This window comes from Eschrichtius robustus, chromosome 17 (assembly GCF_028021215.1).
Source record: "Eschrichtius robustus isolate mEscRob2 chromosome 17, mEscRob2.pri, whole genome shotgun sequence".
Classification (NCBI taxonomy): Eukaryota; Metazoa; Chordata; class Mammalia; order Artiodactyla; family Eschrichtiidae; genus Eschrichtius; species Eschrichtius robustus.
In genome coordinates this window covers 8052687-8067816 of record NC_090840.1, presented here as the reverse complement: position 1 = coordinate 8067816, position 15130 = coordinate 8052687, and the positions used below count along the sequence as shown (strand labels likewise).

Below are 15130 nucleotides of genomic sequence, written 5' to 3'. Positions count from 1 at the left end.
ATTCAGGAAAAAGAACTGGTGTAGGGTTAAAGAATCTGCATTTGTTTGTTTGGCCGTGCTGCGAGGCTTGTGGGATCTTGGTTCCCCCGACCAGGGATTGAAGCTGGCCTTGGCAGTGAAAGCGCCAAGTTCTAATCACTGGACCGCCAGGGAAATCCCAGAATATGCATTTTTAACAAGCACCTCAGGTGACTGTGTTCATTCTAAGGCCCCAATAAATATCTATTTTATTAGTTATTCCAATTTTACCAGATGGACTTTTTAAATAATTATATAAGATCCTCAAAATCATGTAAACAGACCCGCTTTACAGGTCCCTTGGAGAAAACACATGAAAAAGCTACATCATCCAGCTCACCATTCTACTCTTCCTTAAAGACCAATGGATGCATTATTTCTGCAAAACCACCTTGTTACCTCTGAATCCTGGTTGGGTGGAAGGGCGGGGAGCGTAGACAATTGCTGAAAAGCTACAGGACAGAGGCAGAGGCCAGGCTCACAGCAGCTGCTGCCTCTTCCCCCAGAAACCACTACGTACTGTTAGCTTTTCTGCCCAGGAATGAAGGACCAGCATTTTCTATGCAACTATCTCAAAACAGTGAGAAAAGGGAAAGCTGGGGTTCCTTTCACAAAATAGAATATTGGAAGTAAGAGATAAACACAAGAAAATTTCCTAAGGATACAAATTAATGCTGTAATGCTTTGAATAAAAAGACCCGTTTTCTTACCTCTAGCCTGGAGCTGGCAGGTAAAGCAAATCAGATCACTTACTAAATTCAACAGCTGGCTCAAGCAGTCGTTTTTAGAAGAGGTACAGGTAGTCGAGTCATTTTCAGGTTTGCCAAGTGAAGATATTATTATTCTGAATGTTGTTACTATGCTGGCATTGACCCATAAAGGATAATGCTGATGATGTGGGCATTTCTTTTTTTTTTTATTTTTGTTTTTTTATTTATTTATTTTCGGCTGCACTGGGCCTTCGTTGCTGTGCGCGGGCTTTCTCTAGTTGCGGCGAGCAGGGGCTACTCTTCGTTGCGGTGCACGGGCTTCTCATTGCAGTGGCTTCTCTTGTTGCGGAGCACGGCTCTAGGCGCGCGGGCTTCAGTAGTTGTGGCACGCGGGCTCCAGAGCGCAGGCTCAGTAGTCGTGGGCACACAGGCTTAGCTCCTCCGCGGCATGTGGGATCTTCCAGGACCAGGGCTCGAACCTGTGTCCCCTGCACTGGCAGGCGGATTCTTAACCACTGAGCCACCAGGGAAGTCCCTATGTGGGCATTTCTTCAAGTTCTGAAGAGCCTGAGCTACAGCAAGTGACTGACAGTCGGTCCCCTATGTCACCAATCCACCAGCAAAAGCTGGGCTTCTGTGCAGATCCTCGGGCAGTACATCACCTTTCGTTCACACCAAGACAAACAGCACGTTTCCCAGGTAGTCCACGGCGACGCGACACCGCCTGCCTGCCCGCCCGCAATTCAGGCACAGCCGTGTCACCACCCATGGGCTGAACCATGTGGGAAATTACCTGATTGCGTCATTTTATTGCATCCCTACTAAGTAGCTGACAGCACAGGAGACAGGGTTCTCTTTATCTTGCTCGACCCCAGCAGCTAAACGCAAGGGCTCTCAACAGCCCAAAGCAGCCACAAAGTTCCCTATAAACTTGAACTTTGCTTCAAACACCAGCCCGGATTTTTATTTTTTGTTTTTTAATGAGAGGGGGAAATGGAAAACTTAAAATGCAAATTCTGGTGATAAACCTAGCTCTCTGAAGCTTATTTAACACAATCAAAAAAAGTTAAAATTTCAAGTGCACCAAAAATAGCAAAACTTCAAGTTTTAACGAGAGATGTACTGTACTCAAGCTGGACAACTGTTTGTTCAGTTGTGAAGGAATAAAACCCATAAACATATACAGAATCTAGATATGTCACCATAGAATAGTTCTAAGAAGCAAAGGAGTATTAGGATTTGGGATACTATCGTTTTGTTTTTTTTTTTTTTAATCCCCTGAAAAAGGAACACACATCCACCGCATAACATATAAGCCTACCTACTGCTTTCTACATCTGAATCTGAGACCTACGGACACCACGCAGCGTGCGGCTGCAGGGCACGGCCGTCGTCCCGCGTGAGAGCAGCAGCAGTGTGCAAGTGCTTCCTGGAGGCTGGCTGTTGAACTAGGTTAGGTATTTACCAAGAGCGACTGCTACGGCTGGGAGCTTAGGGAACATCCATGTCTTATTTCCTGAGCAACTCAAGTCCTCTGCAGTGAGAAAAAGATGCTACATGAATTAATACATCTTGGATAAACACTGGAAACAAACTTTGAGGACAGCCAATTCTGTAGCAAGCTGAATACTCTGATGTTGGCCACGTCTTGGACTGATAAACAAAAACAGGGTAGAACACTAGGTAAGTCTTACGATAAGTGAGGGTCTTTTAGGTGGAAAGTGTTCGCAATTGATAAGGTATGACTTGGGAGGAAAAGAAGCCTCCCTGACTCTCATGCATTCATGGGCAGCTCTGGGCCCTTCAGTGTCACTCCCAGAGGTGGGCCTTGAAAGCACAGGTGTGTAAGTCTTGATAGACGCTGCTCCTGGCCTTCTAAGGCCAAGGTCATTCTGATGGGACCCTCCAAAGCAATTCTGCAGAGAGGTTAATACTACATGGTCTTAAATAAGCCTGTCCTGATTTGAGTCCCAACTCCACCATTAACAGCCGTATTCTTGGGCAAATTTATGAAACAATCTCTAAAACTCCATTTCCTCACCTACAAAATGGCAATCATTGCTACCTCAGCATTTTGATTAATCCTACTTTGGTAGTCAGTGACCAACAAGTTCACGTAAGTAAATAGGTTAGCAAAATGCAAACTCAAATAAAGCCCACACTCCACACACGGTAGCTACTGAGATCAAGCCCTTAGAGTCAACGTTATTCAAGAAATGGGTTCGAGCCCTGTTCCGGGAAGATCCCACATGCCGCGGAGCAACTAAGCCCGCGAGCCACAACTACTGAGCCCGCGTGCCACAACAACAAATAGCCCCCGCTCGCCGCAACTAGAGAAAGCCCGCGCAGCAACGAAGACCCAGCGCAGCCAAAAGTAAAATTAAATAAATAAATTTATTTTTAACAAAAAGCAGCAGCAGCTTCTCCAGTTTTTCAACCTTGCGGTAAGGACGGAAGAATACGGGGAACCTCCACAGGATCATGTCTGTCAACTGTTTCTACTCTGCCGCATTTCATTTTCCCTTTAGAGTCTCTTTTCAGTGAAAATAAAATAGGATAAAACAAAACAAAAGCTGTCTACGTTCCATCTCTCCCACTGTCATGCCAATCTGGAGAGCAGCGAGAGTCCAAGGAAGTTGCCCCAGAGCCTCACCTTTCCAGAGGCAGGGAACCTTCTCGCTTTCTCCTTGCTACTCCTATGCCAGACCCCATCCCAAATCTACCCATTTTAGATCGCTTCTTGTTTGTTCCTTAAGCAAGACACAGAATTTGGAGGAAAGGGACTGGCCCCCAACGTTCAGAGACTTGAGGACCTAGAGTTACAGATTTTGAGAACACCGTGTACCTCTCCAGTCTATACTGGAAGGTTCTAACGCTCCAGAACGGATGGATTATGCCCACCACTGTTTATCCAGGCTAACATCTCCCAGCGACTTTGGAGAACTGCAGGTTTGGGGAAAAGAAGGACTGACGGGATCCCTGGTGAGAGCGCCGCAGCTCAGCCAGCAGACGAGTAGCTCCATAGCCAGAGAGCAACTGCTCCTTCAAATGTGCCATTTCTAGTGTCTGGGGTACCCGAGCCACCTCTGCGTAGCCAATGAGAGGACTAGGTGAATAACATCTAGTTCTGTGCCTGGATTCAGGCACACACCCGTGTTAATTCTGATGTCGACTTCTGAGGAAAGGTGAAAACCGTGCAGCCAGGATCCACTGCAGGCCTCTCGTGCCTGGCCAGTCATGATTTAGGATCCGGGGACTTTGTAAATTAAAACCAAGACGCATGGTTTGATAAGTTCAGTGACTACCAGTGAGCTAATGATACTAGATACTAGTAACTACTCAATAAATATGCCCTACGCTATACCAAGTGCTTTAGATGGAATACCTCATGCAGTCTTCCGCCGTTAGTAACCCTGGCTGGTTGAAAGTATTATTGCTCCTATTTTTTTGATTCACTAGCTGATCCTTCTGACGCCACAACTCAAGTTCTCATCTACCACGGAATAAAACCTCCACAAGAACAACTGCTCTCCTCATCTCCGTGGGAGAGGAAGGGCATTAGGGTGAAAGGCATGGAACCCGATTGTCTTAGGGGTCAAGATATCCCAAGATGTATGCCCACCCATGAGTACAGTAGGCACAAAAAGAGAAAGTGTGGACAGAAAACCCTGGGCTGACAGGATATAGCAAGCGGGCATGACATAGGATTACAGGGCATTACTGGTATTTTTAATGGACCTTTACCTATTAAGACAGCAGTGATATAAGCCTTGGGGTTGGTTCACGTGACAGTGGACCACGGTCACGCATGCAGATTCTGGAGACTGGTCACGCATGCAGATTTGAATCCAACCTGGATTCAAAATCCTCCAGCACTTGCTAGAGTTGTGTGGCCCTGGGCAATTTTACCTCTCAGCCCAAGTTTCCAAATCTGTAAAATGGGGATAAAAATTCTACCTATTTCCTAGAGTTGTTCTGATGAGTACATGAAACGATCATTAAAACACTTAGCATAATGCCTACCTGGCTGGAAATGCTCAATAACTAACTGCTAGCTAGTTGTTATGGTTGTTACTGTTATCTTTAATGTTACTGTGTTATTTCTGCACTGTTTTAGTTGAACACATACCTTACAGAGAAAATAAACAATTTCCTAATGTAATCAAGATTTTTACATTCTCAAGATGAGTCTGCATGATTTTTCTGACAAGATCAATACCGCTGCAATTGGCCAAAGCAAAATTTCAAGCACAAACAAGGTCAAGTATACAAGAACATAAAACACTGTGATAAAGATGTTTAAAAAAAAAAAAAAGTTCACCTTGAAGATGCAGGCTTAACAGTTACATTATTAGTCCCACCCATAAATAAAGTAATTTCTAGATCCATTCACTTTAAAATACATCACCAAGTAAGGCATATGTTTGATTAGACACCTGTGCTCAAATTGATTTTATTATTCACCTAGTGCCGTGACAGACCCTGCCTTGGAAACCAAAAGCAGGCTTATAATTCTACAAGGGGCTTCTTGCTATTTGCTGGCTTAGTACCACGGTAAAGATGATCTTTTTTTTTTTTTAATGTGTGTTAAAATAATACGTACATTTGCTAATTATGTTTTAAATATCAACAGAACCGACTCTAAAAGTGTTCATGGTTTCTTTCAGAAGGACAAAAAGAGAACAAAGTGGACTCTTTAATCATTTAAAGCAGTCTCTAACTTGCCGCAGAACTAGGGGCAAATTAATTACTGAGGTACCATGTACCCTTTTATTAGATAAACCACAAATACGGTGTAGAAATCTCTGACCTGTAAGTGGAGGATACCGAGGACAGTCCGCGACATGTCAAAACTACACTCATGTCTACCTCCCTGCCTTTCCCTGCACAGAGGCTTGGTGTGGCAGGCCAGGCCCCGTGCGCCCCCTGCTCTGTGACAGTGGCTCTCTGCCCACCCCCATGATGAGGAGATACAGGCAGTGGGGAGGGATAAACATCCTCTTTATCCTGCCACTAGAACCCACAACATAGGAACCTGCATGCAGCATTCAGTATAGTGTCTACACCCCTAAGAAGGCAATGATTTCTTAAACCATAGAATACGCTGTTGATGGGACCAAACAAGAGAATTTTTAAAGGCTATTGAAAAATTTGAAACTAACCAGTTGAAGAAATGGTGTTAGAAATAAAAAACTGCCACAGAGCAGCTGACACGAGTCCACCTGAACTCAGCACACCCAGCTTTTCTACTATGTCACCACATGCGAACATTACTACCCCTAAATTTTAAACGTATCCAAATAATCCCTCAAAACCACTAGAAGTGAGAGTAAAACTTTCAGATGTAGCATGCCCCTACAGCTAATGTAAGCTCCTGAAAAATCTGCAAAGCCACACAATCGTGCCCATCCTGAGGAAGTCAGGGAGGGCCCTGGTGGACTTGATCAAGTCACAATGGCACCAAAAAGGCCTATGAGGACCAATGTCAAACAGAGCACCTTTGAAATAGAGACCCAACCAAAGACAGCGAGTCCCACGAAGGATCTCCCTGCACACGACGATCAATGTCTGACCTATAATAAAAATAAATGGGTAGGGCTTCCCTGGTGGCGCAGTGATTAAGAATCTGCCTGCCAATGCAGGGGACACGGGTTCAGGCCCTGGTCCGGGAAGATCCCACAGGCTGCGGAGCAACTAAGCCCACGCGCCACAACTATTGAGCCTGTGCTCTAGAGCCCGCGAGCCACAACTACTGAGCCTGCACACCAGAGCCCGCAAGCCACAACTATTGAGCGCCCGTGCCGCAACTACTGAAGCCTGTGCGCCTAGAGCCCATGCTCTACAACAAGAGAAGCCACCCCAATGAGAAGCCCGCGCACCGCAACGAAGAGTAGCCCCCAACGAAGAGTAGCCCCCGCTCGCCGCAGCTAGAGAAAGCCCGCGTGCAGCAACAAAGACCCAACGCAACCAAAAATAAATAAACTTTTTTTAAAAATTTAAGAGTAAATAAATGGGTAACATCGTTACTATACAAACTGGCAGAAACAAAAATACAAAAAACAAAACAAACAAACAAAAAAACTGTTTCAAGATAAATGTTCAGCAGTTGATGGCTTTTTCTCACAATGGTCTGCGGATGCCACTGTGGGCAGTGCCGATAATGCCAATGGCTCGGCTGATGCCAGGAGGAGCAGAGAGCCCTGCCAGGGGTGGCTGTGCCTCTTGAGCGCAGGCTTGCTGCGAAGTTGTATGGCTGGACTGGGATCCTCTAGGACGGGATGTCACCGCCCCTCCCCTAGTCACCCTGGCCTCGTTTCCTTACAGCTTCGTTTCTCCCTCTCCCCCCCAGTTTGCCTACCTAGGGCACCTGGCTCATGAGGTTGGCTGGAAGTACCAGGCAGTAACGGCTACACTGGAGGAGAAGAGAAAGGAGAAGGCCAAGATCCACTACCGGAAAAAGAAGCAGCTCATGAGGCTACGGAAGCAGGCCGAAAAGAACACAGAGAAGAAAATTGACAAATTCACAGAGGTTCTCAAGACCCATGGATTCTTAGTCTGAGCCCAATAAAATTGACTGTTTATTCTTAAAAAAAAAAAAAAAAAGATAAATATTCAGGGTTTTCATACTTTTTCTCAAATTATATTAAAGTCAGCAACTTGGAAGCTTTTCTGGATTTATCAATTAGCATCTCTCATTTGCAACCAATCACGCTCTATCATCCACTTTTTATAATAATTGAACAAAGTTACTTTTAAGATATATTAAGCTAGTTTATACATACTTCCCCCCCAAAAACAGGTAAGTGTTCTGACCAAGGACGGTATTTCCCTCCACAATTATCTATGTATTCATTTCTACCACACCCATGTTTGGCCACAACCGGCTCCTAAAATGCGACCAGTTTCCTCCATGAGGAGCACAGTGGGACCCACCAGCTGTCTTCTGGGAGTCCAAGGACCTTGTCCCAATACATAACTAGCAACAGAAAGCGGCCTCCAGAATGTGGAGGTACACAAGAACAAAATGTGGCAAAGTCTGCTTACCGGAGGGTCCTCTTCTTTGTATGGGCAAGCAAACTCCTATTAAGCAAGTAAGAAACAAAGTGCCACATATCAAGGTAGATAACAAAGTTTCCCTCTTCTCTCCCCTTCCATTGACACCACCAGCAATCCTTGGTGGGCGCACCATCCACCGACATCTTTGGGAGGAAGCTAGCAGACTATTTTGGAAAGTTTTAGAATGCCGCTAGCAATGGAAAGAAGGCTGAAGCAACAGTTTCACGGTCCATTGTCGGCCACCTCGGTCACATGCTTCAGGAACTCATGAACTGCCTCCTCAGACCTGGTCCTCATCAGGTGCTCCCTGCCTCAGTGAACAGCATCACCAGCCAGCCGGCCATGCAGGGAATACACTGGAACCTACATTCCCTGACACCTCCCTCTCCCTGAGAACAAATCTATCTTCAAGTACAGTTCATTGAGCCTCCTAAATATTTCTCCAACCGGCCCACTTCTCCATCTCCACGGCCACCAGTCTAGCCCAAACCATTGGTCCTTCCCCACCCCATGGACCACAGCAATAGCAGGCAGGACGCGGTGCCCGGCCTATTCTCTCTCCTCTGCCCCACCCACCAATTCAGTCTTCAAAACGTAAGCCTGCTCATGTCAAGCCCTGCTTAACACTCACCAGTGGCTCTGCTGCTTTTTTTTTAAATCCCAAATTCCATATCCTGTAAGAAGCCCCGCCCAAGCTGGCCTGTGCCCACCTCTTGCGTGTCATCTAGCTGCTCTCGGTGGACCTCAGACACGCTGCCTCCCTCCAGGTGGGCTAGCACTGCCCCCTTCTCCTACCATCACTTGGATGGCAGTGCTGAAGCCACTCCTAACAAGTGACTCTCCCTCCTTCCAGACCACCGCACAGCACCTGTGACGTCGCGGTAGCTCTATGTTTCGCGTGGGTCTTTTATGTCTTCTCCTGGCACCACTGTATTCCTAACTCAGGCAGAGCGCAGCGCCTTTTAGGGAGCAGGTACCCAACAGATACGTGAGCCGATGAACAAGAAAACAGGTGAAACAGGAAAACTGATCACAGCCCCGTCACCCGCCACTAGAGCCAAGCCTGGCACCTACAGCAGTGGCATCAGGTCAAAAGGACCACTGAAGAAAGTGTCTTTGATGCCACATGGCCACAAACAAAAACAAGCTCAGGGACCAATCAGCCTCTTACCACCAAGTAATGCTTCTTCATGACTATTCTACATTATTTTTATTTTTAAAAAGATAGTTTTTACTTTTCAAAATAAAAACAAAACAAAAACCTCCAAAAATATTTCACTGAGAAAACAATCATGTTTGCAGTCACCTAACATTAGTTAAAGGTACTGGAACCTAGTTATGGTAATGAATACATGCTTCTATAATGAAAACAATAATCAAATCTCGGGATAATTTTCTCTGCATTTCTCTAGATGGATAATCATACCTCCCCGCTCCCCACTCCCAAAAAAAAAACCTCCAAACCACCACACAGAGGCAACTACAATACTGTTGGCTTAAGAACACCCTTAAGAGCTATGTTAGCATAGGCTATAGGATGCTTAAGCCAAAAGGTACTTTTGAGTCAGAATATACGAGGGAGAGCTAGTCTCTTCCATGAGCAGCTCAGTCATCCGACAGAGACCAGCCCGGCACTCCCCTGCATGAGCACCCAACTAGGCACCAGGAAGACAACCATGACCAAGACAGCTCTGCAATAACTGGGTGGCCAGCCAGAGACAGCGCCTTTAATTAATCTCTCTGGGCTTTAGTTTCTTAATCGGTAAAATGAGAAAGTTCAACTAGCTCTCCAAGGTCCTCATTTCTACTTGACAATATCATTATGATTTCCTGTTTCTATTTATTACTTTTATCACACAGGTGTGGTTTCATTTAAGAATTTTGATATATTGATAAAAGTAAAATATAAAAGAACGGTACTAACGTTTTTAATTACCATCCCAGCTCTTAACTACCACCATAATCAGCTATGGGCTTTTGCCATAACTGCAACTGAGTAATACCCAAATTAAATAAATCATTACATCTTCATATTTTTTGTAGAAAAATAGAAAAGTGATAGAAATAGAAAAGTGATCGTTTACTCCCGATTTCTTTCATATTTTAACATCATCCATCATCTTTGAATGTCAAAGTTTTCTTTAAAAAAAAAAAAAACTAGGACAGAATAATGAAGATCTCCAGAGAAAAAGGAAAATTTTATCTCCCAAACCGATAAAGCTATAATGGCTTTAGAAACCTGATAAGATATAACAATACAAAATTCTGAATTTCTAAAAGGGCATAAAAAGAATACTCTTTTAAAGATACACAGAAGTGTCCGTGTGAATTAACAAGACAATTAAAGAGTCACACAGGGCCATCATGTTCCCGACATCATCTCACCATCATCAGCCCAGATGTTCCTTCCCATCTACCTTAGTGAATTTAGCTACGTGACCGACATCTATCTAAGGGCTGGTTTGTTTACATGTAGACAGCATCTGAATACTGGAAGCAAATCACTTGATTACAAAGCTGAAATTTTAAGGGTCATTTTTTTGCAGACACACACTTTGCTCAGCCCTGACTAAGCATTTTTATTCTTGCAATGCCTTATTTATAGTAGATGTCTGTAAGACGGCCATGGTGACTACTATCAAACCTGAAAGGCCACACACGGATAATAAAAGATGGGCAACAACTACCACCTCCAAAGCTAATCTTAGAAGTTAAAATATGAGCACTTGGTTACCTACGGAACGCGCTCTCCTAGTAGATGGTAAACTCTGTGAGGGAAAGCACCGCCTCTTATTTGTCGTTTTACACACCGAAAGCTTGCCAGTGACTGCTGAATCAAAAGTAACCAAATGGATGGTGACACTTCTTAAGCACAGGGAATAAAATGCTCTTTGGCTAGGTTTGAAATAACTACTCTAAACTTGGCACTGAAATTGCTCTTACGGGTTACATGGCATGTACGTAGAAGCACTCTGACTGTATTTTCCCATAGACGAAAATATTCTTTTACTTTTGACCTTACTGCTTAAAAACTATACAATAGGTAATACATTATTGACTGCAGCTATATGAAGAAAAAATTGTAACATTTCTTTGATACAGTTTTATAAAGGTACTGCCCATGGTATTCATTTTAACTCAATAAAAGTAAGACGCTCATGAAAAAAAGTTTTGGAAATAGTCCTGTAAGTCAAACTGATTAACAACTAAACCAAGTACAGGAGAATCTATGAAAGTACTGCTTCAAAATTAAGTTACTAGACCTGCTATTTTAAACTCAACTTAGGTATTCTCAACTTGGAAAAAAAATAGTGCTATTTTTTTTCCTCAAAAGAGGAAAATAATGTTTGAGTTTTTAACCATCACCGTCACCTATAAATGACCTATATTTCTCTATCCTGACTTTCAAAATTAAGATATAGAAAAGGAAGCCATTTTTTTAATTGACTTAAAAATAATTTCATTGATTAAACCAATATAATTAGAGTTTGGAATTCACATACCAGTCCCTTTATTATAATTATTCATTTCTTATCAAGAAACTCATTTGAATCCTGAAAAACCTAGAACAAAATTCATCAGGCTTCAATTTACTGGCTTGCACAGAGAGAGGAAAAAAATAGAAAATATCAACAGACTATAAATAATAAAATCCATAGTGCTAGAAAACAATTCTTGAGTGTTATGGTGATGAAATTCACCTGTTACAAGCCTCACAAAAATCCATCACGTCCCTTTATCTGGTTACCGAAAGGGTGGGTGTGGGGGGGGAAATGTCATAATTTCACTATTTGGCAAAACAAGAAAACTTAGTTTCTAAAATTTGCTGCAAGTCGCTTTCCCCTTCCAAATTCTGTTTACCTTGTAACTTTTTTCCACAGAACAGATTTTTCAGGGAAAACAAACTTTTCGTGAGCAAATCTGGAAGACATAAAATGTCTCCCACTTACCATCACCTAGAAAGGCAAACCCAGTCCTGCTCCGCGCCCCAAGCATCTAGCTTTCAGCCTCTTTATTATCACTGTCAATGAATGGGCCCCAGTCAAATGAAAGCTGCCATTTTAGGGTAAAGACTGGAGGGCTTCTGTTGTGCAACAGCAAGACAAAAACACTCCGCGACACATGTACTCTGGGGGCTGGGAGGCGGATTCAACTTCGCAGAATCACTGCTCAAGTTATTTCTGAAATAAGAAATTACCTACTACTTACACATTGCTACAATCTAAACGGAATTACAACTGGGATAAATCAGGTTCCCATGCTGCTAAGATCACAGGCACTACGATTTTTTTTTCTTTTTTTTTTCTTTTTTTTTTTGCCATCGTTAGACTAGATCTGTGAGGAAATAAGGATAAGTTTTGTGGGGTTTTTTGTTTTTTTGGTTTTTTTCTATTTGATTATTACCTTTAGTGAGTACTCCCCCCTCCCCTTATCGGGAGAGAATTGGGGGAAAACACACTCAACCTCTTTGAAAGGTACTGCCCACTGCAAAGACGGCTTAAATGAGAATTTTCAGAAAATAAAAATCAGGGCCTTCACATAATCCTTTAGAAACAAGTTAAAATATTTAGTACAGCCCAGAAATCAAGCCCAGAGGATGGACATATTTCAAGATAAGTTATTTAAATCGATGGCCAGATAATATACAATGGGAAACTAAAAAGTATACTTAGCAAGTGGAGAGCTTCGTAGTGTATCTAATTCTAGCAATTCAAAAGGAAACTCTCCATGTGGGTTGCTACTTTTCTTTTGTCCATTGTCTGTTCGGAAGAGGGGGAGAAAAACTAGTTTAAAATCGAGGCGTGAACAGTGCCTAAAAGTGACCTCCAGGAAAACCGGCCGCCGGGTAGCAGGAGCACTCCCCGCGCGTCCGCTCGACGGGGGCGCTCACAAAGCCGGCGGGCGGGCGGGCGGCCGCGAGTTCGGGGTGCGCTCCCACGGCGCGGGGCTCCTCGAGGCACAGCCATCCGGAGAAAGGCGGCTCGGTAATGATGGCTGCTCGGGGCCGGCGGCTCCTTCCCCGGAGCCTCCCGACCCCCCGCCCCCCCCGCGCCCGGGATCCACCGCCCTCCCCCCGCCCCCCGGCCGCGCTCGCCCCGCGCCGACGCGGCCGCCCCGCACCGCAGCCCACTGGGTGCCCGCGCCCCCGCACCCCCGGTGCCAACCAAACAACGCGTCCCCCACCGCCCTCCTTCCTCTGCCCGCTGACCGCCTGGCCTCCAGCCACCTCGGCCGTTCACGCCCCGAACGGCGGATCTCGGCGGGGGCAGAGCGCACCCGGGCCACCTCGGGGGCCACCTGGTGACACCCCCCCCCGGCGTTGACCCCCGGAGGGCTCGGGGATGGGGGAGCTGAGTTGCCTCCGGGGGCTTAAAGTCGCTATTATGCAGCCGCCGCCGCCGTTGGCCCGGCCAGCTCGGCAAGGTGGGGTCCCCTCCGCGCCGCGCCTCCCCGCGCTCGCCCCGGCCCCGCTCCCTTTCTTCTCCTCCTCGCGCACTTGGGAGCCGCCGGGGAGCCCCGGGAGCCCCCGGCTCCGGGCTCGCAACTCCGCGCCCGCGGCCGGCACAGGCAGGGCTCGGGACGCCCCCCGCGCCGCGTGTTCGCGCCGCCCCCGCCCCACGCGGCGCCCCGCGCACTTTCCTCGCCGCCGACCCACCTCGCCCGGTGGCCGTCCCCGCGCGGGCCGGCGCCGCCGCGCCAGGAGGAACGCACTTTGTTCGCGCCGGTGCGGCCGCCGCTCCCGGCGAGCGCGGCGTGGTCGGTCCGGGGCGGGGGGCGGGGGCTGGAGGCGGGGGTCGCCGCCGTCCCCGAGCCGCCGCCTCCGCTGCTCAGCCGCCCCGCGCCCGCGCGCCCATCGCCCACTCGCACTGGAGTTGCAGCCCAACTTTTCCTCCTTCCTTTTTCTTTCGAATGGAGCCGGCAACTCGTGCTCGGCGCCGGCGGGAGGAAACGCGCTCGCGCTCCCCCGCGCGCAGACACGCTCCCTCCTGTCCCCCGTCCCCCCCCCACGCCGGCAGCACAACAAAAAGCCATTTACATGCGAGGAAGTGACCCTCGGCCGGACCGCGCGCCGCCGCCGCCGCCGGCCCCGCGGACGCAGGCAAAAGTTGGGTCGCCGGGCGGCGCTCCGGGCGCGGGTTCGGGCCCCGCGGGCGGCGACGCCGGCGACACGGCCCGGGCGGCGCTGCGCTCCAGCGCCGGCCCCGGCCCCCGCCCGCCCTCGCCCCTCGCCCCGCACACGCCCAACTCCTCGCTCCCAACTCCTCGCGCGGCCCCGGCCCCGGCCCGGAGCGATTTCCTGCCGCCGCCGCCCCTCCCGGGGGCGCCCGGCGAACTCTCGCGCTTACCGGGTCGGGCGGGCGGGCGGGCTCCTCCGCTGCCCTGTGCCGAGGGGGAAACAAAACGCAGAGCGGGCTCCGGAGTTGGCTCGGCGGCCGCGGCCAGGGGGCTGAGTCCTCGGGCGCGGAGTTGGCCGGGGGCGAACGCGGCTCTGACGAGTTTCAGGGTCTCCGGGTCCCCGGGCCGCCTCCTCAGCGGCGCTCCTTTGTGTAATTGCACTCGATTCAAGTTTAATCCGATAGTTCCCGAGCACGAGCGCGTCCGCACTACCACGGCTCAACCCCCGCGCCGCCGCCGCCGCCGCCGCCGTCGCCGCCGCCGTCGCCGCCGCCGCCGCCGCCGCCGCCGCCGCCGCCGCCGCCGCGGCCCCAGCACGCCAGCGCCTGCGCGCGCCCGGCACGCCTGCGCGCGCCCGAGGCCGCGGGGCCGCGCGCGCCCGCCGCCGGCTCCCTCCTCGCCGCGCCCGCGCCCGCGCGCCGCCACCTGACGTCAGGCGCGCCTGGCATAATTTATGCAAGAATTCGGCCGTGGTGTGGAGGCCGAGGGAGAGGCCGAGAGAAAGGGGGCGGCGCGGGGCTGCGGGGCCGCGGGCCGCGAGGGCGGACGGGGCGCCACTTCCCGTCCCCGGGCGGGCGCCGGCGCTGCGGGCGGCTCTCCCCGCAGGCCGGTGCGCGGCCACCGCGCCGCCTTCCCGGCCCGGCTCGCTGGAGCGCTCGGCTGCCGCGCGGCAGCGCCCGGGACGCGGGCTGGAGACGGTGCCACGTTTCCCCGAGCGGCACCTTCCCGGGGTCCGGGTGCGCCGCCCGCGGGCAGGAAGCGGCGGCCCGGCCGGCGGCGGTCCTCCCGGCCGCGGCGAGGGGCTTCCGAGGCTGCGCGGACGGACGGCCCCGGCTCGAGGGTTTGGGACGTCCTTTCTGCAATTGTCCGTCAACTTGGAACGATTTTCCCACCTGAAATTTAGAATGGGCACGTTCCATTTCAGATTTCTCCTGCCTCTCCACGTTGCT

The 15130-nt window shown here is 49.1% G+C and overlaps 1 protein-coding gene and 1 non-coding gene across 4 annotated transcripts in view; one reads left to right on the top strand and one right to left on the bottom strand.

The window, feature by feature from the left end:
• The window catches only part of CHD7 (chromodomain helicase DNA binding protein 7), a 179356-nt gene extending 164944 nt beyond the window's left edge, over positions 1-14412 (bottom strand). For 2 of the 3 annotated variants that reach the window (XM_068525366.1, XM_068525368.1), the window contains exon 1: positions 14132-14412. The gene's annotated coding sequence lies outside the window, so the exon portion shown is untranslated. Of the gene's footprint in view, positions 1-13440; positions 13504-14131 lie in introns of those variants that run through there. The other variant, XM_068525367.1, reaches the window with a different exon arrangement.
• LOC137751673 (small nucleolar RNA SNORD35) lies at positions 6830-6916 on the top strand. Its single transcript, XR_011070919.1, has one exon. It is a non-coding gene; the product is annotated as a small nucleolar RNA SNORD35 (small nucleolar RNA).
• Positions 14413-15130: the final 718 nt, after the last annotated feature.